This window comes from Rhinolophus sinicus, chromosome 7, assembly GCF_057876585.1.
Source record: "Rhinolophus sinicus isolate RSI-liver-muscle chromosome 7, RSI-T2T, whole genome shotgun sequence".
NCBI classification, from domain to species: Eukaryota; Metazoa; Chordata; class Mammalia; order Chiroptera; family Rhinolophidae; genus Rhinolophus; species Rhinolophus sinicus.
Window position 1 is genome coordinate 44,493,934 of NC_142507.1, and position 24,488 is coordinate 44,518,421.

A 24,488-nucleotide genomic window follows, 5' to 3' on the forward strand; every position below is an offset into this window, starting at 1 on the left:
GTGTGTGGAGACCTAACTGGGTGTTTTTTTCTCACCGACTGTCCACGCGACACCAGCCCTTGCTTGCGGCCGAGCCTGGCCACCTGGCGACGTGGAACCTGCCACCGCGCAAGCTTTCCGGCTCTCGGAGCTCTCAGCTACGTGTGCTAGGGTTGGACAGTCGGTCCCGGGGGTGGGAGGCGATGGGGATGTAGTATACACTGCCCTTCTCCCAGATCAAAGCCGCTTTCCTCCCAGAGTGCGAGTGGCACGTCCCGAAGGTAAGGATTCGCCTTCTTGTCCCACCACGTGTACCCAGTACCCAGATCCGAGAGTCTGGACTTGGGAGCGTGAACTCTCAACCCTGGTCCGCCCCGAAGCCCTGGTCCCTCCCCGAAGCCCATGGATGGGCGGCTGGCAGTCGGCACGTGCCATAGGGCCCAGCGGCGGGAGCGCCCAGCATTCCCACAGACTAGTATTCGCCTCAGACTCCCACATTCGTGGCCGCTGGGCGCGGAGGGTTCAGTGCCCGCTGACTGTACGGACAGGCGGCTCTAGCTTTCCCCGTGTCTCCAGCCCCGGTGCCCGGAATCAGGGATCTTGGATTGGCGCTTGGCAGCAGGGACCGGAACGCAGGGCTTGAGCGATCCCAGTTGCGGAGAGGTGTATAGACCGAGGGAAAAGCAAAGTGTGAGGTGAAGGGGACGGTGTGATTGAAAGAACAGTGCTAGCCCGGGCATAGGTTGATCCAGAACGGGGCTGCTGGTTTGTGAGAACCCCTACCTTGTTCTAGGTTCACGGAGGGGGCCGGTCATTGTGGTCTAGGCCCCTGGAGCCCCTCTTTCACTCACTCCTCCCACTCTCCCCAAAGCCCCTTTCAGTGTGTCAGCTGAAAGGTGTACAATTGGCCCTTCAAGAGGTGGGTGTGGATTGTATTAGCATTTATTTGCCAGGAGTCCCAGAGCCCTGTGGGATTTGCATACTGATTTGCATACAGTAATAATGATTAACAATACTGCCACTCCCTGGCAGACGGGAAGAATTCAGGGAAGGCCCTGGCACTGCTCCCGCCTCCCTCCTCCCTTCTCTCTGGGGAAGAACTAATTTTCTCACAACTGCCCATCGCAACTGCTCTGAGCCCTGGGAATGCCTCAGACTCTGGGTGGGGAGGTCCAGAGAGGGGCATTTTCCTTCAGTCCTCCACCCCTATGTCCAACTTGGCAGAATAAACACCCAATATTGTATTTCTGCCCGGCTTTGAACTCCTGTACATTTCTGTCTGCTTTGCATCTTGGGGGCACTGAGGAGCTGGGTTTGCCCCAAAGCTTGGCGGCTTCCCGGAACAGTTAGCCGACGACATCCTTCCTCCTCCAGAGAGGCCAACTCATGGAATACTGTGCTGTTCTGCTCTTTGTAGCCCTCTTTGAAGACAGGACACTGATTCAGACCCCCCGGCCCCTATACACACACACCTGGCCCCCATTCCTCCCAGGCTCACATCTTAAGTGAAGTAGCTGTAGACGGTATTCTCCTTCCTGTTGAGAAGATCTAGAGTAAAATATGAAAGACTTGAATTTCTAGTCTAGGCCAGTGTGGTTTTATTTACCAGCGCTTCTCACAACCAGGTGACTTGGAAAATAAGAGAGAGCAAGTGATGGGCAGAAAGGAGGCCCCTTGAGTCCCGCACCTGGAGGAGGCCCTGCCCAGGAGACGCTGTCCCTCATGCCAGCTCCCGCCCTCATTGCATGTTTCCAGCACTGCCTAGCCTCGCCTTCCCCCTCTCTGCCTCTGGCCTGACCTGGCCGGGATTTTCACTTGCTTTTCCCCCATGACACGGCCGCTTTTCCTTTAACTCTCAGCTTCTATTTAAAAAGCTAATTTGGGAGCTTGTCGATGCTCCCAATTCAGACATTTTAAATAGGAACTGAAAGGAGCTGCCAGGGCACTAGTTTTTCTCCGCTTGCCACCAGCACAGCTAAGGCATTTGTTCTGTCATTCTGCTGGCCCTGGCCTGTGTGTGTGTGTGTGTGTGTGTGTGTGTGTGTGTGTGTGTGTATGAGAGAGAGAGAGAAAGACAGACAGGGCACTCAGGGTATGTTTCAGGCTCTTTTCTATTTAAAGCCGGTGCTCCTATGGACAACTGTTCTCTCTGTATGTCCTTTCCAAGCTGTACACACATGAGGATTCTTCTTTAGTCTCGTGGCTCTGGCCGCTATTTGCAGAGCTTGTCACTGTGTGGACTGTGAGGCAACCCAGCTCCAAGTCTGCAGCCTCTTTGCTGACATGCTGGGCTGGTGTGTCTGCGTGGTTATTTCCTGGGGCTGTTCTGCTCAGGCTCGCCCTTTGAAGCTGTGCCTGAGTGCCCACAGGGCTGCTCCCATCCTCACTGCCTGTGGCTGTCCTACTTCAGCAACTTACCCCATGGTGGGGCAGGAATTTAGAGGGTGGACCATACCTCTGAAGGTTGCAGGCTTTCTACATTCAGGGTGCTATATACCTTGGAAGTAAAAAGCAGAGGCTTTAAGCTCAGACTGCCTGGGTTTGAACCTGCCCCACTATGTACTAGCTGTGTGATCTTGGGGAAGCTACTTAACTTCTCTGTGCCTTGATTTCCTCCTCAGCCATAAATTGGCAATAAATAGTGGTATTTACCTTATAGGGTCATACTAACACAGAATAAGCGCTGAGAACAACAGTAGCTAGAACATAGGAGATTTAATGTTGGTTGTTGTTGTTTAAGGCGGTTACGTGGTACGAGCAGGAATTGTGAAGAAACCGGCCTGAGGAAGATGGTAGAACTGTTGGGTTGTACACACAGACACACGGCGCCATGCTTGTAACTATAAACATTCCCAGGCCACAGCCCACCGTAGGTCAAGTTCACCTCGTTGAGACAGATGATTCCCTAAGCCCCAGAAGAGGAAGACTTCTGCTGAAGGTCTAGAGGAGGAGCCACAGGGATGGAGCTAAAGAAGGAGCTGGACCACGTCAGCATTTGTGGGGCTAATTTTATGCTGGAAGAGTCAGTCCCAGGACCCTCAATACCCATATGGACCCACCCTCCCTTATTTACTTAACCATGTAAAGTAAGGCTTTATGAAAGTGTAGCTGCAATGGGGTACTTAGAAGGGGTGGCCCCTTGTTCTCCCTGCGTCTCCTTGGGCTTGCCATCCTCTCACTTTGATCCCACCATTGCCTCCTACCCTATTCCGACAGCCGGACATATGAACATTTCTTTAGTGGCCATCTGAGTTCATTTTGCCTCAGTCCCTCAGCATCTAATCAAGGTATGGAGAAGTTAAGTGGCTTCCCCAAGGTCACATAACTAGGGATTCAGGAGGCCACTAACAAGAGGGGGAGCTCTGAAGGACATCATAGGAAGGCTGGCCAAGAGATCCAAAGCAACATTGCAAGTCCTTGGATTTTAGTGGGCTTAGCATATCAACCTTACGTTGAGGAGCCACCATATTCTGGACCCCTTGCTGGGTCTCTAATAATCCTGCACTGTAGATATTACCACCATTTCATAGGTGGAAAAACGGAAGGTGGTTGATGCATAGGGATGCATCCCAGGCCACATACCTAGAATAAAGCTCTGAACCCTCCCTCTTGCCTCTCCCCAGGGTTATTGGTGTTTTGCTCTTGTGAGGGTAGAGTGGACCCTCGGTCAGACAGAGGGTCAGATAGTTGAATAGAGGGTTGGGCAGTCAGAGGGTCTGCCCTAAGAGGATGCTCTTGACCTGGCTTTGTTGGGCTGTCCTGTCTGTGTTTGGCCTCCATAGGTCAGATAGGGTGAGGGCTTAGTATGTCCAGGCTGGGGTTGTACCCTCTGATTTTTCTTCAGGGGGAAGTCTTCCTGCGGAATTCCAAAGCTAAGTGGTGCCTTGGCTTTCTCATTTTCTCAGGTGAGATAGGTGGTTGTGTTGTAAATGCTGAAGACCTTTGCTCTAGTCTCAGAAGGTCGAGGGTGGCCTGCGGGGGATCAGCCAGGTTATCCAGCTTGGCTTGGCCAGGATGTACTGTCCAATACTGGTGGCCGTGATAGCTGAACTCTCACAACCATCAGATGCTTTTGGGCCAAGTCGAGGAGCCCTCACTTCTTGCTGTCCTAACCCCATTTGGGAGGCCAGTAGTTGCCTGGGTGGTCATCTTGTTAGTCACAACATTTAGACCTGTTATGGCAAATGAGAAGTCATACCATTGGTGGGTTCCAGTGGCGCTTCTGAAAGTGACTCCTTCCAGGGGATCTTTGTCAACCTGACACCTGCTCCAGCCCAGGCAGATCCTGGGGAGGCAGAGCCCTAGTAGGGTGCTTTCTGCTCATCAAGACCTCAGATGGAGAGGCTAGGTGAAGGAAGAGGAGGGAAGGGAAGAAGGAGAGCAAGACTGAGAATGGGAACACAAGCAATGGAAGGAAGAAAAACACCCTACTGATTTGTTCAGTTTCTTGCTGGAGACAATTTGCAGAAGGGTGGCTAGAGGCTGCAGGTACCCCCAGCAGGTGCAGTGACTGCTCTGTTCTCCTCTGTTTGGTTCCTTTTCTTTGTGCACTGATGTTTCTCAGGGCTCTGTCGTGGCCTTTTCTGTTTCTCCATCAGTCTTTTCCCCGGAGAGTCGATGGGAGATGCTGATTTCAAGTTCATTCTGATGTTGACAATTCCTTCCTGAACTCACTCCTAAGTATTTCGCCCCTAACTATCTACATATATCTCCAGCTTGTACACAGACACCTCTCAGTCCCATCTCACCACCCTCCTTCAGCTTTCTGCAATACCCTGTTTCCCCTAAAATAAGACCTAGCTGGACAATCAGCTCTAATATGTCTTTTGGAGAAAAAATTAATATAAGACCCGGTATTATGTTACATTTATATTATATTATGTAAGACCCGGCCTTATATTATAGTAAAATAAGACCGGGTCTTATATTCATTTTTGCTCCAAAAGACACATTAGAGCTGCTTGTCCGGCTAGGTCTTATTTTCCGGGAAACACGGTAGATCATTTCCTCTCACACAAACAAAAAAACCTGTTCTGATCATGTCATGTCCTTTACTTCCTTTTTGGCTTTACCGTCTTCCACTCGCACACACCTTTCTTTCCAGCACATACATTTTTTTCTGTTACCGAATCAAAGCACATCCTTTTAGTCCTTTATGCTGTTATATACAGAGGGCGCCAAAAAAAAAAAAAAAAAATGTATACACATTTTAAGAAAGGAGAAAACTATTAAAATTGTAATACTCAATATATATCGATAACAAAAGATGAATACAAGTCACGTTTAACTTCTGCAATTACAAGAGGTGCTCAAAATGGTTACCATCAGCATCCAGACACTTCTGATTGTGGCAAACTACTGCTTGAGCAACACTGACCAAAGTGTCCACTTTTATACATTTTTTGGGTAACCCTGGTATACTATACTGTCTTCCAGAAATGCCCTCCACAGCTTCCTATTTCCTCCTGTCTTCCTAGCAAACTTCCACTCAGCCTGAAACCTTCAATACCCAGCCCAAAGGTCACACAAGCCATATTGGTGAAGTCCACCCCTCTTTCCCACTCGGGTTTCCACAATCCTTCCTCATACCTCAAATATAGTCCTTATTACCTTAGTTGTTTTCATGACCGTCTCCCTCCCTGGCTTTAAGCTATTTAAGGCATGGACCATTTCTTAGCCATCTCTGAGTGTGCTAGCTCAGTGCTTGGCACATTGCAGATACTCAATAAATTTGCATTAGGAAGTTCAGCTTTTATTCACATGGCTCCCTTATTGTGTGTAACTGAGACTATGTAAAAAATTTGTCAACTGGTCAACCTCCAGTTCTTATCTGATTGATCTTAAGCACTGGCATGAAGACAGAGAGAAAGGATGAGGGTTCGATTTTTAGCTGACCCTAGATGGAAACAGCCCCAAAGCCCTCCTCCTCCAGCCTTTTCAGATCTGCAAAATGAGCCTCAGTCAATGCTGCTTGCAAAGACCTGGCCGGTGTTCTGCTCTTGAACTAGACTGGTTTTCAGGGAACTCTTTCCTTTCTGGTAGAATGTCAGTCACAATCCCAGAATATCACCTCCTTGGGAGCAGCTAGGATGTGGTCAGTGGGAAATGTACCTAGTTGCCTGCAGCTGTGACAGTGCTTGCCCATAAAAACCAGCATGGGAGCCTGTCAAAAACCCATTAGCCAAAACCCTGGCTTGGCTCAAGGAGATACCAAAAACCAAAGCTTGCTGGACTTGATATATAAAATTGTGTGAAAACTACATTAGGAAACCTGGGACAGTGGAGGCTTTGTGGTGAGAACATGGGCTTGGGGTAGACCTGACTTCAAATCTTGACTCTATAAGCTGTGTGACCTTGGGCAAGCCACTTACCTTCTCTGATCTTCAGTTCCCTCACCCGTAGAGTGGCTTATCATGATGGTATTGACTCACAGGGTTCATGTGGATTGAATTAGTTAAAGCGTATAACACGTCTCATATGCAATTATAAATAAAATGTTGGCTATTATCATGATATTGTAACTGAGTTTACATGTGTCAGAAATTAGCTCTTTTAAATCTTGGGCACAGCTCTCTACAATGTTTGTGAAGAAGTTTAGGTACATCACTCACGTTCTTTTCATGGCGTATTGTTCATACTGAGACCTCAGGAAACGTGTGGAAATACATTTTTCTATTGGCTCCTCTCTTCATTCTGCGGTACCCCATTTCTGCAGCTTTAAGCTTCAAGTGTCTGTCTCTCCCCATTCCCTCCTTATCAGCAAGAACTGATAAAATCATTTAAACTAAAGTGTAAGTCATTTCCCATCCAGAGATACAGTAGTCACATTTTAACAGAACACAGCCTTAAGCCCAAGCAATGAAATAGAGTGGGTAGGGTTTTCGGCACCCATCACAGTATGGAAGGGGCTTTGGGGGAGATAGGAGTCTCTTCCCAACTCCAGAATCACTGTCCACTCATAAAGATGCTCCCATGAATGCAACCATTAGCAATAAGGTGGGCTCTTCCTGAATTCTGCAGTTAGAAAAGCAAGTCTCCAGCTTTTGAGAAAGTGTTACAATAAGGGGATTTGTGCACCAATTTTTTTTTTGTACCAACCTCCTCTCGGTAAACAGACACAGCTCATGAATGCCAAGGACCCTTCCAGCTCTGCACATCTATGATACTCCAATGCAAGTGCATTTTTTCTTCATAGCACAAGCCTTGGGTTGGGTGTTTCTGCCTCACTGGGTTTCAGGGAGACCCAGCTGGAAAACTGTTCATTGTTTTGGTGAGTCAACAAGTAAACAAAGACCATCCAGCTAGTGTCCCCACACTACAAGGCCATAAGAGGCTTTTTGACGTCTCTACAAACCCTTGTTAAAGAAGGATCATCATGGCCTTTAAAAAGTTCTTTATGATGGAAAATTTCAAACATATACAAAAGAAGAGAGAACCGTATAACATACCACCGCATGAACCTATCTCTTAGCTTTGATAATTACCAACTCAAGGCCAATCATGTTTTATCTGTACCCCTATTCACCACCACACAGCCCCAATAATTTTAAAGCAAATTCCAGATGTCATATAGTTTCACCTGTAAATATTTCAGTAATTGCACCCTGCTTATGGCCAACAAAACCCATTTCTCCAGGGGAAATGTCCTTCCTACTGTCCCCGATGCTGCTAAGAACACTTGGCCAGTACCTGCATCTGAGCCCCAGGGATAGTCCTTGGGTTAGACAAGCTCAAGAGCTTACTGAATTCTCTCCAAAGTCTGTCCTGCTCCTCAGGGAGGAAGGGGCATGCATGAAATGCCATGCAGTGGTGCTTCCACATGCAAGGTTTTTGGTGTCAGAAGGGCTGCAGCTCAACAGTTGAAATGAGGCCCACACTGAGAGGCAAGAATCCTAGTCATGAATCTCAAGTGGACTCTGCATTTTTCACATTTAGACGTCCCCAATATTTTTTTTTTTACTCCCATCTTACAGATAATAAAACTAAGGCCTAAGATCACACAGTTAGTAAGTACCAGTGGCAGAGACTGAGTAGATGCTAATGAAACTTAATTTCTCTTTTTCGTGGGCATAGCTAGATTATATTTCCCAGAATCTCTTGCAGTTCGGTTTGGCCATGTGACTAAGTTCTGGTCAAGGTAATATAAGCCAATCCTATAAAAGACATCCAGGGCAATCCTGCATGCTTTCTCTCTTTCTTCATCCCCTGGCTGAATGGAGAGAATTTCAAGGAGCTAGAGAAGGGCGGAACCATAAGAAGGAAGGAGCCTGGTTCCCTGGATGACTGTATGGAGCAGAGATCCCTCCTAATCTTTATTGGACTGTGAAATGGGTGAAAAAATAAACTTTTATTTTGTTATCATTTTATTATATTAAGACACTGAAATTTGGGTGATGTGTATTAACATAGTAAGCCTACCCTGACCGATGCAATGGCAGAGATAGGATTTAAACCCAAAGTCTTGCTGTACACCACACTACTTCCAGGCATAAGAAATAAGAATCGCTTATTAGACTCTCCTACATGTGTAGCATTTAAAAGTACTAACTGCAAGGATCTTACATCTTAGATTTGTACTGTCTAATGTGGCAGCCACTAGCCATGGAGGGCTATTTAAATTAAATAACTAACCTAAAATCAATGAATAATTTAAAATCCATTTCTTAATTGCACTGGTCACATTTCAAGTGCTCAGTAGCCACATGTGGCTAAGAACAATCACCTTGGACAGTACAGATAGGGAACATTTCCATCATCATAGAAAGTTCCATTGGACAATGCTGTCTTTGATAGAGCTGGTACTCACAATGCCCCTCTCCCCAGATCCCCACCAAAAAGCTGGACAGGACAGAGGATGGTCTAGCCGGCAGTCAGGTTGCCTCAGGCATACCCGGCCTCTCTCCGCACGCAGACCTTGGGTTTTGCTCCTGCCTCCCTCAGTTAAGCCTCTGACTATAATCGGGGGCCCTCCTGTACTCACTGGTCACATGCCTTGCTCTGGCCTCCTCACACAGAATGAGCCCTCCTTGTCGCATTGGACTGTGTCTCCTGAGAGAAGGGGCAGCATGTCATTCTCACCTCAGCTCACCTGTGCAGGTGTTGAGTATCAGACACCAAGACACTGACAGGGGACCCAGGGCTGTGCTTCCTGGTCTAGGCTAGGGATACCAGTGAATTTTCCCAAAAAGGAAGCCCTACCAAGGAGGCCAGTACTTTTGCTACAGTCCACACATTTGTTACAGCCACCTTGGCAAAACACAAATCCAACCATGTTGCCTCTTGGTTGAAATCCTTCTATAAATCCCCGTGGCCCTCCAAATCCAGTAGACATCCCTTATCATGTCTCGTGTTGTTATTGACTCCTTGCTTACTTCTTCTGCTTTCCCACTTTTTACTCTTGGGCACCTTTAACCTTGTGTTCTGGCCACGTTGAAAGTGGTGCTATTCTCTAAATTCCATGCTTTTCTTTTACCCCCAAATATTTGCTCAGGCTATTCTTTCTGCAGAAACTCTGCCCTTCTCGCTCACCTCTGCTTAACTAAGCCTGTATGTGGGGCTAAGCTTGGAAACGCTTCTCCCTGGAGGCCTTTCCTGCCCCTCAGTCTGGGACAGTCTTTCCCCTCTGTCTTCCCTGTCTGTGTGCCCCACCGGCTATGGAAATTTAGCCTAGGAGGAGATGCTTGCATTTGCTTTAGGAATCAAAAGCAAAGACTATCTTGAAGAGGTTTTTCTCAAGAGACTAACCCTTCTTAATCCCCCTAAATTATGAGTCTAGGTCCCTCCAACCCAACACACACACACACACACACACACACACACACACACACACACACACACTTTCCATCTATTTAATTCCTCTGCAGAGTCACCAAGGAGGCAAGTGGAGCCCTGTAAATCTCTTACAAGCCACGATGCCCAGAGACCTCTGCTCCTGGACCCCAACCAACCACTCAAAACAAATGCCACTAAATCCATGGGACAAGGCCTGCCCTCCTCCGTCTGCTATGGTCTCATCACCTGGAAGGGGGGCCTGCAATACAGACAAGGGTGTGGCAGTTACAATCCAAGCTGGGGCCAAGATGCACCGTGGGCCTTCCCTTCACGGGGTTATTTTATGGGGCTCAGAGCAGGCAAAGGCAGTGGGCTCCAACTCCTGAGAAAACGTCACGATAAATCGCCATGGTGGGTCTTCTATGGCTCTTAGCTAGTAAATCAAATGTATTGAACAATACATTTACTGCAAATTTAAGAAGTTGTTCTTCCATTTTTTTAAGTGTATGTGTTAAATCATGCCCAGAGTCACAAAGAATGGAGACAGCCGGGCTCAGTGTGGGGGGAGAAAAAAACAAACCCAAACAGTCACACACATGCTATAAAAAGTTAGAAAATTTCTCATCCTTTTTGACAAGACAGTGAATACTCTTTCTGATGGCTCCATGGGTGCTCCTCCCCCGAGACAGACTGGAGCCCCCCTAGAGGTTAAGTGCATGACATCTCAACGAAGGCCTGAGTTATTTTGCAAATATAGGTTCAATGTTAGCAGGCCGGCTCTTTGCTACAGATTCCTGAAGGGGACAAAAAAGGAAACACAACACAGCGTTCTTTGTGAATTACAGTGTTGCTTGCAGTAGTGGGATGGTGGTGAGGTTTGTGTGGGGCGGTGTGAGCTATGGACTGCTTTTCCCTAGGAAGATTCCTTTTACTTCCCATTTCACCCACCTCAAATGCTATTGAGTTGAAGTCCCAATTTAAGGGGCAGTTTTGCCTAGGACACATGAGTATGCTTTTTCTTATCTACACCCCTCCCTCGTCCCACCTAAATATCAGCAGGGAGCATTATCCCAGAGTCTGGCATTCAATAAACATTTTAACTAAACTGATGTGTCTTCATCCACTAACGTTAGCTCAACAAACACTTATTAAAACATTCATTCATTTAACAGATACTTATTGAACAGCCACTAATTGCTGTGCTGGACATTTAGTGCTGAGGACGTGGACACGGGCCCTGTCTCCTTGGAGCTCTGCATGGTTAAGCTTACTAAACCTCATCTGGGGCTCAATGAAATCTGAGGGCTGGAGAGAAGCTACATGTGCAAAGTCTCTAAACAATCTCACGAGGTAGATCTATTATTACTCTCATTTCTCTGGTAAAGAACTGGAGGCGAGCATCACACAGCTGCAGCAGTGACAGAGCTAATTCGTGTGATGGGTGTGCGTGGAGAGGTAAGGGAACACGGGGAAGAGCCATTCAGTCCAGCCTGAGGGGTCAGGGATGGTGCTCTGGAGGAGATGACATCGGAGCTGAGTTTGGAGAGGACAAGGAATCAGCCAAATGACCGAGGGGATGAAGTGAACACCAGACAGCAAAGACGCCCGGGTGCAAAAGAGCTCAGGGTGTGTCTGCAGTGTGAGGCCAGAGGCAGGCACGGGGCTGAGGCTGGGAAGCCGAGTCAAGGAGCTGGACTCCAGCTTGCAGGGGGCCACCGATGGGCTGCAGGCAGAGGCCTGGTGCAGTGAGAGCTACTAGCTCTGACAATGAATTTCCCGAACTTGTGGCAACAATGTTGCTAACCTTTTTTGATATCAGAGGGATTGTTCATTATGAATTTGTACAACTGGACAGTTAACCAAGTTTACTATTTGGAAGTGCTGAAAAGGCTGCGTGAGAAAGTTAGACGACCTGAACTTTTCACCAACGATTCATGGCTCTTGCATCACGACAATGCACCAGCTCACATGGCACTGTCTGTGAAGGAGTTTTTAGCCAGTAAACAAATAACTGTATTGGAACACTCTCCCTACTCACCTGATCTGGCCCCCAATGACTTCTTTCTTTATGCGAAGATAAAGGAAATATTGAAAGGAAGACATTTTGACGACATTCAGCACATCAAGGGTAATACAACGACAGCTCTGATGGCCATTCCAGGAAAAGAGTTCCAAAATTGCTTTAAAGGGTGGACTAGGTGCTGGCACCAGTGCATAGCTTCCCAAGGGGAGTACTTCAAGGTGACCATAGTGATATTCAGCAATGAGGTAGGTAGCATGTCTTCTGGGATGAGTTCGCGAACTTAATTGTCCGACCTTGTATGCTTCAAATAACACTCAGGCCCAGTAATGTGGACGGTGCATTTGCGGAGGACCAGATGGGAAGCAAGGGGACCAATTAGGAGGCTATTTCAGTGATCCAGGAGATAGAAGATAAGGACCTCGGCGAGAGAGTGGAACTGGGCATGGAGAAGAGGGGGCAGGAGAGAAAATCATTGACAACAAAAACGATCAGGACGCTGGCTGGCTGGATGTGGAGCAGCACTGAGGCCCCGGGTCAGGCTGTGCGGCCCGGCCCGATGACTGCGCCAGGCTGGGGCAGGGGACTGCACAGCAGCGGCAGCTGGAGGTGTCGCCGCAGCCCCTCCTGGAGGAAGGGGTGGCCAGTGTTCCCTCTCAGGGCCCTTTCCAGATGTGCTGGGCTGCAGAAAGCTGTCAGCTGGGGACATCAAAGACCTGTCAGCACTGCAACCCTAAGACACAGGCTGGGGATTCCTGAGACAAATTCAACAACTCCTTTGGTGGGGGGGGAATGAATTTTTAAAATAAGGCCAAACAAATCTCAGCACGGCAGATGCAGTATGTACAGGTATACAGAACTGCTCATCTCTTGAGAGATAAGAGGAGAGGTTCACTCTTGGGTCTCATCCCCTGCCGTTCTCCATTCCGCCCCCTTGTCGTCCCCCAACACGCTCGCACACATGCGCACACACGCGTGCGTGCTTTTTCATCCCTCAACTTCTCACCTCCCCCAGACATACCAGGCCCTTTCACACTCCCTCTTTGCACCTGCTGTTCTCTCTGCCTGCAGAGTCCTTCCTCCTTCTCCACTGGGCAAAATGTACTTCTCCTTCCAGCCCAACCCAGAGGCCTGTCCTCCCTGATGTCCAGCCCCACGGCCCCAGGCGTCCACACCACGCTGTAACCCTCGTGACTTCCTCGGAGGTCTTTCATCAGCACCAAACTGAACTCCTGAATCTTCTTCATCTTGGCTTCCCCAGCAACTGCACAGGTCTGACCTTCACGGGGCTCAAAAACTCCTTGTGGAATGAACAGGCACATTCCTGGTGATGGGACAGATGCACCTTTCCCAGCCCTGGTCCCGAGCCCTTCACATCATGGAGGAGGCTCATCTCTCCCTCAGCATGCTCCCATGCCACCTGGGAATTGAAGCCCCAACACACACATGCACACATGCACACAGAGACACGCACACATATGCATTCACGCACACGCACGCATGCATGACACACATGCACATACGCACACACGACACAAGGGCCATAATTGCGGTGCCTGCATTTGCCCTCAGTTCTACACGAACAGGCTTATTCTCTGAAATCAGCCTTAATTTTATTCCCATTTTACAGATGAGGGCTCTGCCTTCAGGGAAGGCAATAGCTCTTTGGGACTGTTTAACATCTTTAGGGCAAAATGAGTAGGTAAAGGAGACCATGTGGGGTTCTGCCCTTACTGAGATTCCCCAGGCTGACCACAGCTGGAGGCCCAGAGGAAGGCCCCAGGGAGCAAGGCCGTTTGCCAGGTGGCCTGTGCAGTGCCGCTGACTGGCTTCTGGAGCAGGAGGGGACTGACCATGGTGACCCAGCTCGTCAGCCTCCTGGGCACCTTCACTGCCTCCCTCAGGCCGGGCGCTTTGATCTGGCAAAGGTGGTGCCCACAGCAGGGAAATAGAAAACGGCCAGGAGGGGCTGGAGGTATCGTCCTGGTTGTCACCACCATCATCATCATCACCATCACACACTTAATAACAACAGCAGTGACAACAAACTCTTACGTGGCATTTAATTTGTGCCCCACCCTGTGCTGAGGCTTTACATGCATTCCTATTTTTAGTCCTTCTAGCACTTCTATGAAATAGATTCAATCATCTCCACCTATCAGCTGAAAAAAACCAAGGCACAGAAAAGTTCAGCAATTTGCTCAAGATCATTAGCAGAGCTGGTCCTTGAAAGCAAACAGTCTGAGTCCAGGGCTCCTACCCATAAATAATGCTTTGAGGAGAGGTGCGAAGGCCGGCCATGGAGGCGCAGTGGGAAATCAGTGGCCCACAGAAGGCCCGAACCTGCTCAGGGCTCGAATCCCCGTACATTCTGCCAGGCTTCTCCAGCTCCCGGCAGGGCTGGTGTCCGCTCCTTGGCAGGTTCGAGCTCTGTGCAGACCCAGAAAGCGCAGGTGAATGGGGGGTGCTGGGTAGGTGAGCTGGGGTGCCTCTTCCTACCCCAAGCCCCTGTCCCTATCCTCACAGCCGTGGCCTTTGGATTGCTTCTTCTCTTGGATGCCTGGGTCACTGCTGTCTGGGGCCGAATCCCCGTTCTGGTGGTTTTGGTTGCTATGGTAATTGAATTCACTTAAAGTTGTCTCCAAGCTAGTCTGTCTACCTCTTTCTGCCCACAGCCTGGGAGGGCACGAGCCCAGGGCTAAGGGCAAGAAGAAGGAGGGCTGGTGGCCTGGAAGGCCTGAGTGCTTTTCCTGATCCAGAGGTTCTCCTCAGAGGCCAACAGAGGAGAGAACTATGGAGACATGATCCTTCCCAGTCTCTTCCCATCTCTCTCTTTGCTGCCTCACTCCCTCCTTTCTGCGTAGAGACTCTGGAATTAGACAAGCTGCCAAGGCAGGAACTGGCAACACCACTGCGGGGGGCACTCTGCTTCCTTCTTTCCTCAGCATTTTGTTTCTCATTCAACAAACACTGAGAGCCGACTGTGTTCTAGGTCATGCTGTTTGCCTCTGGATGCTGGGGTCTCTCTGGGGTCAGGTCAGGATCCAGGGCTACAGGAAATGCACCCCCTGATAGCACATTTCCATGTGGGCACCACTCTGAGATTTCAGGAGAATGGTCAGCCAGGGTGAGACCCCGACCGGGAGATTAAGGATTGCGGGAGAGTCCCATTTTTCCTTTCTCTGCTGGAGGGAGTGTCACCAGACTGAGCTGAAAGCAGAATAGGATTTGAGGGGCAAAACATATTCGTTCCCTCTACCATTCTCATGTGGGAGAAATTTTGACACATAAGGAAAATAACCCCGGAGGAAGCCTGTGACAAAGCGCCGCCTGAGGAGTGTGTGGGAATGACAGACGCTCCCCCAACCACCACCACTATGCTTGGATGACAAGGGACCGGGGCAAAGAAGCCCACATGCAGTAGATTATGGGTGACTGCATGTTGGCAGGTCTCCGTCTTTTAAGTAACAACTGGAGGAAACACGCAAAAATAACACAGCTTCAACTGTGCGCCAGGAACTGGGCGCCAGACTGGGCAGACAAGGGTGATGGACACAGCAGAGACTTTCAAGGTGCTCACAGTCTGGAAGCACGACAAACGAGCAGAGCAAAGGGTGTGTCCTGTAAGAAGGGAAGAGCAGTGCATTCTGGGAGCCCAGCGCTGGGAGAGGAGGGAAGGCGTGTCCAGGAAGAGGGTGCCCAAGGCGGGGTGTGTTGGGTTGTGTTTTTCAGCGTGAGGAGGAGTTCTCGAGACAGAAAGTCATTCTCTGCAAAGACAAGAACATGAGCAAAAGCACAGAGGTGTGAAAATGAGCAGCCTGTCTAGTGGTGGGAGTACAGGCTGCGAGCGGAGAGTGGCAGGAAGCCCAGCAGGAAAGGCCAGATGACGCAAAGTCCAGTTGGGGTGCATCCTGTAGGCCATGGGGACTATGATGGGAAGACCTGTGTTTTAGCCAAACAACTCTGGCAGGGTGAGAAGGGAGGTAGAAGTGGGAGATCGGGGGACCTGAACCGGGCTGTTGAACCAGCAATAAGACAGACCCAGCCAAGAAGGGAAAGCGGCACAGTCTATGGGCTCTGCTGTGGATTGGTTGTGGGCATAGGGATGCAGGAGGAGGAGCAAGTGTGGAAGGAAACAGAAGAGTCAGAGCAGTCTCTGCATAACGTCAGGGTGGGGAATGGACTGAAATAAGGAACCCAAGACATTAGTTTTGGGGAGCGCTGGTTGGGGTGGGTGAGTAAGGTGTCTGGTGGAGTCAAGGGCAAGTGCCCAATAGGCAGAAGGAAGAATATTTCTAACACTTGGGAGAGAGCGGTTCATTAGAAGTGTGCGTGTGGGAAGCACGAGCGTAGAGGTGACAGCTGAAGTGGGAAAAGATGCCACTGCCCGGGGAGAAGGCGCAAAGGGGTGTGAGAGGAAGCAAACACAGTGCCTGGAGAGTGGGCAGAGCGGGGCGGCTGGTATCCTCCAGGATGGCGGGGGAGGGACCAGGAGTCTGCGGCTGATGGGAGAAGGCAAGCACACACATGGCGTGGGCTTCAGAGAAGATGCTGCAGAGAGAAAGTTGTGGAAAATTGGCCTAGCGCAGCAGCTTTCAAACTTGAGTGTGTATCCCCACCCTGAGAGTTTCTAATTCACTAAGTCTGGGGTGGAGCCCAGGAGTTTGCATTTCCAACAAGATCCAAAATGCAAAATGCTGCTGCTGGTCTGGGGATGACATCTAGAGAACCATTGAGTCTGTGGTCTAGATTGATAAACCCGCACTGAGGGAGTTCAAAGGCAAATTCATCCATTGTCATGGCACACGTCGGACATGAGGGGAGAAAGCCGGGCTTTGGGCTGAGAACAGAGGTGGAAGGAAAGGTGAACAATGTAAGGCAGCTCCCTGGAAACAGAATGGATGCTACTGAGGATACAGGGATGGAGACGGGGAGGAGGGTTGGCAAGGGAATGGCGGGCCAAGGAAGGCTCGGGTTATGGCGCGACACAAGAGGAGGGTGGCTGGCTTAAGGGACTGCAGCCATCGCCATGACAATGGGTCATGTGAAGAGGACGATGGTGAATTAGGCAGAAAGGAGTATGGGGGTTAGAACCAGCCTCAGGGTTCTGTTCGGCGTCCTGGCCAAGAGTCTAGAGTCTCCCCCCGCCAGAGCTGCATCCCTCTGCCCCATCCCTGCCTTCTAACCATCCAGAGTCACTGCCAGGCCTTCCCAGGTAGCACTGAGGCAGCTTCCTTATACCCTGGGCCATCTCTCATGGGGGCTGCTCTGAGGCCCAGGAGACCTGGTGCTTGTTCTCATTTTTCCTCCAAGAGCTCAGATCAGGGACCCGAGTCACTCCGAGGAGGCCGCTGACCTCAATGCTAGGTACCCTCTTGGGCTGCCCCACCTGCCAGGGGGCGCACAGGACTCGAGGCTTATTTTCTACCAGTGGAGCCAGTCCATAAAGAAAATCCAGCTCATCGGGGGCCAGGGGAACATTATCAAGATAGACGAGACTCCATGGGCAGTATTTAATTATGAGCAGGCAGAGCAAATAGGAGGGACGTAATAAAAATGCTAATCAGGGAAGAAGAAAAAATACAGGTTTCGGTTTTTTCTAGGATAGACTAAAGCTCATCCTCTCCCTCTTCCACCTTCCCGACCCCAAATGGCTGCTGCAGGCCTGGTTCTCACTGTGACTTTAGTGGCAGGTGAGTCCCTTTTCGCCCTAATCCACAGCCTCTCCCTGTTTCCATCCTTCCAGCCTCCCAGTTCCTAGAAGATCTGGCCCATAGGCAGGGAGGCTGGCTTTCCTTGCAAGCGCTCGGCTTGCACTTCAGCCAGTGAGAAACCAGCAGGGAATTTGGAAAGGCAATGAAGTTATTATCCAGGGCTCAATTCCATGCCCCAGGGAGCACCTTAGGAAGGGGACCAGCTCCCCTTTCAGCAGCACATCCAGAATCTATACAAGGAGGGAGCAGGAGAGGGCCCCTCACCTAGCCTGGACTCATCAGTCTCTGGCCTGGAAGTCAATCCAACTCAGAGCCACTTAGGAAGAGATTGGGGACACGCTGCTGTGTCCAAAGCCATTCAACTTGGCTGAGCTGGACTTGGAAGCATGTCTCAGGATTTTGCTCCCTATCAGCTGACTCCTCCTGTAGCTGGACCCTGTGAATCGTGGGTCCTTCTTCGCTCGCGTGCTCAACTTCCACACTGCTGCTAAAGACAGATTTATTTCTCCCGTTTCCCTTGGTCTCTGGGAGGCCTGGGCCCAGGCCTCGCGTTGGTTTCAGGTAAAACTTGCTTTCCTCCCAGCCGCGGGGATCTACACTCCACCCAAGCCCTTTTCCCTGGGCTGACCTCTTGTGTTTACTTGGCTCACCCTTCACCCTGGCTGGTGTCCATGCAATGTACTGCTCTCTCGATTAGTCTCTCTCTTGTCTCCTTAAATCTTGTGCAGCCATGAGCGCTTCCCAACATCAGCAGGGACAGGAATTAACCTGAGGATTGTCTGGTTTGTCATCCGGGATTGTCTCCCCTCGCTGCACACCTCGACAACAAGACAGCACTCAGGCCCTCATTTCCTGCCTATTGTCTCTTCCCAGAAAAGTATCTGTTAGAGAAACGGTTTGTATACCAGCTCCCTTACCTGCTGTGGGATCTTGGGCAAGTGACTTCACATCTCTGGGCCCCAGTCTCCTCATCTAATCAGTGGAGATGACCACATTACCTACTTCAGGTTTGTTGCAAGAATTCAATGCAAATGAATACAACGGACTTAGAAGAGCGCCTGCCACATAATAAGCGCTCAGAGAGTGTTTTCTCGCGTCATCATCACCTTTGCTATGATATTTATTATAAAGGTCAATGGCTGTCTTACTTGCCCATAAGTCCAGGTACCAGGTACAGTGTCTGGCGTGACAAACACTCAAGAATCATTGAATCAATGGATGAATGGACTTTTAAGCTAATTCTCCCAAAGCTATTACACTTCCCAGAAAAATTTAAATTTAAATTTAAAGAGCAGATCAGCACATTGGTGACAATACTGAGGAATAAATGGCTGACAGTGCGATTCCAGGCGTCTCTGGGGAAGGGATTTAAAGCTAATGGTTGCTTTATGTCAACTCAGACAGTCAATTGCTCAAAATGTAGCTACCCCTGGTCAGTAGCTCATAGTTATTTTCCCTACGGTGGAATTTCTCTCCGAACTCTAAAGCAGTGAAATCCTAGATACCAGCAAGGGGATCGAGGAATCAAAGGAAACCCTCCTAATACGGGAACACGATTTCCTGGCTTCTCCCTGGGCTCCAAGTCAGCACAACCTGCGTGTGTGCTGACGCTGGAAAGCTCACCTGAGCTTGTTCTCCATGAGCGGCAGGGAGCGCGCTGCAGGCCAGCGACCTCAGACCCCAGCACGGCTGGTTCTTAGATTCTGGTCCCTGACCCTCCTGGGGGAGCCTGGCCCCTTCCACACCTCACCAGACAGTTCTGGTAGTGGAGAGCGGGAACATTTTATCCAAATGTCATTGGAAGGCGGTACTGTGAATTTGCTTTGGGCGATTGGGATGGGCTCATGGCTGGGAGGCAGCTTTCCATTTCCAATTCAGAAGCGAGGGGTGAACGCAGGCCTGGGAGCAGCAAGAGTCCCCTCAGGGTTTCACAGCCCGGCCCCCGACATCTACCTTCAGGGACGTCATCACATCTGCTGCTCACAACAGGTGAATGAGTGGATTGGGTCCTTTATTCCTTTTTCTTTCTTTTAAAGAAAGACTCTGGTACTCTTTTTAGAAATAGATTATTTTCACATGGTTCAAAATTCAAAAGATCCTAAAGTCTACGTGGTGAAAAGCCCCTCTTCTTTTTCTGCAGCCATCTACTTGTCCTCTCCTGGCAACCACTCACCATTCCCTGAGAAACCTTCCAGCGGTACTTTGTGCACATACAAGTACATATATATCGATAACCAAAGATGAATACAAGTCACGTTTGACTTCTGCAATTACAAGAGGTGCTCAAAGTGGTTACCATCAGCGTAATTTTAGTACAGTTTTCTCCTTTCTTAAAATGTGTATACTATTTTTGGCACCCTCTATATATATGGATATAGTGTCTCCCTCCTTTACACAAATGGACAGCTTTCTTGGCACCCTGTTCTCCACCTTGATTTTTTTTTCCAGTTAATAATAGAGTTTGGAGATTATTCAATATCAGTACATATAGTCTTACATCATTCTTTTTGTGGCTCCACGGTATTCTATTCTACAAGTTAGTTTCTTTAACAATCCCACTTAAGACTTTCCAATCTTTAACTTTTGCAAATAATGCTGTAATGAATAACCTGTGGGTAGGTATATCTGCAGGGTATATTCAAGTGTACCCGAAGATAAATTTCCAGAAGAGGAATTGTTTGGTCAAAGACTTTATCCATTTGTGTATTTGATAGTTATTGACAAATTGTGTTCCATCAATAGCCCAGTTTTTTAGAGATGACAAAACTGACGCTTCAAGAGGGTAAGTAACTTGACTCAAGTCATATATAGACTGTAAATAAATAAACAGAGCCCAAAGAAATCAGGACCATGTAAGAAACATCAGACAGATTCCGGAAGTATAATAAAAAATCTACAGCTTCACATAGTAAACATTAAACACTGTGGATCGAACTTTGAGAAAGCCATAGGACCTACCTTGGGGGACCCTACAGTCTAGCATAAAGACACAAGTAAAGCAGCGTTCTGGGTTTAGCATATGGAATAAGGATGAGATACAAGGAGATCCAATGAGAACATGGGAAGGGCCCTGATCAGCTTTGGCTTCCTGGAAGAGGAGGCATTTAAGATGACATTAATCTAAAAATGTCCTCTTATGTTACTTATGCCTTCCCTCTTCTTCACCCCTCAATATTTCCCACTCCAAACCTTTTATCAATGTTATTGATAAGTAGCAAAATGGACTGCCTTGCGAGAGCCTGGTATAGTTGGAATAATAATAACTACCGTGCACTGAGTGCCCACTGTGTGCCAGGCTGCGCTTTCCGGCTCAGCCATTAACGAGCTGTGTGCCCTGGAGCAGGTGACATCTCCCAGGTGAGCATTCGTGCTCCCATCTCTAAAATAAAATGGTTAATCAGATGATCCCTAGCTCCCTGCCAGCTCTCACATGCTCCATCTCTTTCTCAGATCACTGAAGCCTCGCTGGGGGATGGTGGACGAGAAAGTGTCCAGGAGTGGGCAATTAGGGAAAAGGAATATACGGAATGAGTCGCCCTCACACTGGCAAATCAGCAAATCACACTGGACGTTAGACTTTGAGAGAAGATTTCCCACATATCAGATAAATAATAACGCTGACAACGCCTTACTGTTATATGTTTCAAGGTGACTTCATATGCTATGTCACGTGCTGTTCCTAACAGTCATGTGAGGGAGGGCGTTGGGGAGGTGCTAGTGTCTTCTGGAGATGGGGGAAACTGAGGCTGGGCCGAGGGAGATTACTCATCTCAAGTCCCACGTGGGGAAGTGGTGCGGCCCGGTCTTCTGTCCTGACACCTGGCCTATTCTGTGATTCTATACTCACCGGAAGGCATGATTCGGTTGGGAGCAATCCCATGACCCTTAGCGGCCTTGGCAGCACAGCCCTACCTCCCAGAGCACACCAAGTCTTTCCCTGGATGCTGGGAGCAGGTCTTTATTTCCACAGAGTGAGTCTCACACATGGCTCTGGGGACTCAGTGCCAACCGACCTGGCTGCTGGGCCTTTCACTTGGCTGTGGTGAGACTTCTGCCTGTCCTGCCAGCCTCCACTCCCTCAGCAACCCGCCCCACCCCTAGTTCCTCTGAGCCTGGGTGCAGCCTTGCTCTGCAGGGTCCTTCGTGCGCTGGGGGTCCAGCCCTGCCCTAGAGCCCTGCCTGAGACGGCAGGACCTCTGAACCATCGTGCACTGACCGTTTCCCAGGCCCCTCTGCTGTCCTCTGTTCAACAACTGGACGCCATCGACTGGACCTCCCTGATGCCCTCCACCAGGTAGGAACGCTATCTAGCGACCATGACGTTTTTTCCAAATAATTCTCTGCCTGCTGGGCTGCCCAGCTCCACAGTCTATGCCTCAGCTGCCCCCCCACAATGGTGGGTCCCAGTTCCAGGCCCAGTCTGGGTGATCTGCTGATGTGTTTGTCTGTAGGCTCTAAACTCTGTTTTGAGAGCCTTCCCCTCCCCCACCCCGCTCAATCAAAGATGGAAGCTGATGAGCTGGGTAACCGTAACCGTAACCGGAGGCCACTTGCTATCTGACCCTTTCTGGGGGCCTACTGGCCCATCTGTGAAAGTGCCCCCTCTATGTTCCTTTTCCTTGCAGGTAGGAATAAGAACACAGCTGTTTGGGGCCCCTTGAGGGACGGCTCTCTCTGAAAGCAGACATGATTACTATTTTCCTCACCTTTTTAATCCTTTAATCACATATTTGCAGCAGGGAGCCCGGGCAGGGTCAGTCCATTTATAAAAACAGCAGGAAAAATGAGGCTCTGTGCTCTATGCCAACCACGCTTAATGGAACCGTAAGAGTGCCTGGCCTTTCGTGAGCAGAAAAATGAATAATCCAGGTATTTATCCACAAACAGCCCACGTTCAAGCTGCTCGGACCTGAGCTCACATTCTGACGGCTTTGACAGAGACATGTCATCCCTCTGGGGCCATTCGGGATGCTCTGTCCATGGGCTGGACGGCCTGGAAGGACAGGCTCTTTGGGCAGGTGACTGTCCCTGAACAAGGACTCTCCCACGTCTCTGGCCCTTGTGTCCTAGAAGTATTATTCTGGAAGCCTGCCCCAGTCGTGAATGGGGAAGCAGTCTAAGAGCGGTTTGGAGTCCATTGTTTGGAATGGGTCCCTAATAGATAGAGGGTTGTTGCTTTCTTTTGCAATAGTAGGAGGATGGGACAAATGGGAGTAGGAGTCTAGAAGGGGATGGGGGCGTCCCGCCAGGGCTTTTGTGAAACTGAGGCTTTTAACCAGCAGCCAGTTCATAGGCGCAGAAGGCAGCCTGGGTGACGGTCCAATGGCCCTCCATTCTGAAAAGACTGTCTGCCTGGGAAACATACCCTGACTCTTAATTTTATAATTCCTCAAGTAGAGGTCAGTCTTTCCCTCCAGACGATTGGTCTACTTGTATATAAGAAAGGATGTCTTTCCTGGTTTTAACGGGCATTCCTATTTGCTCTTGTGGCCGCACAGGCCACTCCAAAGCAGTGCTGTGCACTTCTCTTCCTCATAGGTGCATGGGCCACCTGGGGGCAGCTACCCTGGGCCAGACGTGGCTGGACAGTTGGAATACAACATGTGTCCCTCCTCCTCTGCCTGGGACGAGCACAGATGACACACACAGACAGCTGAAGGTGAGTAGAAGCACAGACAGTCTCTTAAAATCTAGGCTCAGAACTGTCACACTACCTCATAGCCAAAGACAAAGTTAAAGAGTAGGGAAATGGACTCCATTCCTTTGTGGGAAGAACTGCAAAGTCACAAAGCAAAGGACATGGGCATGAATAGAGAGGGGCTAATGACACAGCCTGCAGAGAGACCCACCAAGGTGTCAGAATCAGGCTCCCTTCTGAGGAGCTCTTACAGAGGTGTCTCTCTCTCTCTCTCTCTCTCTCTCTCTCTCTCTCTCTCTCTCTCCACCCCTAATTTGCTCAGGCTGGATTCAGAGCCTTCTGCCTGGGAAATGGGGGCTGGAGGAGACGGTGGGGTATCCTCGGAAGGAGGACTCAGCCAGCGCAGAGAAACTTGAACTCATGATTCCCTCCCCATCTCCCCCCAGGGGCAGAATCTGGGCCCATAAAGATCGGAAAGACTAAGTTTGCACGGACGCAAATGATCACTGCAATCTAGTCAGTGGTTAGGTCCTCATGAGTTGTAGTTTTGAGGTTTGATATTTTCCTGGGACGATAAAGCAGCCAAAGGAACACACAGCAAAGAGTGGGAACACAAACCACTACAAATTCAGGTCACGTGCCCCACGTGACGGTTAGAGCAGAAGCCTGAACCAGAGGTGAGCAGTGCTGGACCCAACCTCAACCAGAGACCAGCGCACGGAACCAAGGTCTCGGAAATGATCCGAACCGTGACTATGCAGAATCTTGATGAAAGAGTTTGGCCTTCCCGAGACCCCGAACTCTTCAAGATGACAGGTCCAAAACACAGACTAAGTTTCTACCAGCTCAGAGTGGCTGCGAACTGGGCTATTGGAGACAGCAGCTCTGACGATTTTCCAAAAAGCTGTGCATGGAACTTTCCCTTTGCCGTCTTGCAGCCCTCTCCACCTTCACATTAAATAAACCCTTGTTCCTTCCCTGCCATAAAGCAAATTATGGCATCATGTCTCATTTACGAGAGGTTACCGAAAGAGAGCTAAACTGGGATTTTGTTCAGCTACTGATGACTCTTCCCTATTACCCTAGCTCATTTTCAGGGGCATTTCAACACTTTGGTAATGAATTACCTCCACCATTTCTGGCACAAAGAAAAGAGGGTTTAAATTAATTTCCAGCAAGGGATACTATTGGTTCAGGCAACTTCCCTCCCATTGTGTTGTCAACGTCTTGTCTTGTTAACTTCTGATAAACAAGTGTAACACTCTAACAAGCCACAAATTGGCGTATTGACGCCTCCGTCAGCTGTTCTCTGCTTCCAAAATCCCCTGCTTTACAGGTGGTTAGATAAAATGGGGGCGCTAATGAA

General features: G+C 49.3%; 1 long non-coding RNA gene across 7 annotated transcripts in view; it reads left to right on the plus strand.

Moving 5' to 3' along the window:
- The window catches only part of LOC141568628 (uncharacterized), a 29,686-nt gene that overhangs the window by 948 nt on the left and 4,250 nt on the right, over positions 1–24,488 (plus strand). For 5 of the 7 annotated variants that reach the window (XR_016021746.1, XR_016021748.1, XR_016021749.1 and 2 more), the window contains exons 1-2: positions 37–21,778; positions 23,023–23,143. This is a non-coding gene — a long non-coding RNA (uncharacterized LOC141568628). Of the gene's footprint in view, positions 1–36; positions 21,779–23,022; positions 23,144–24,488 lie in introns of those variants that run through there. The other 2 variants (XR_016021750.1, XR_016021747.1) reach the window with 2 other exon arrangements.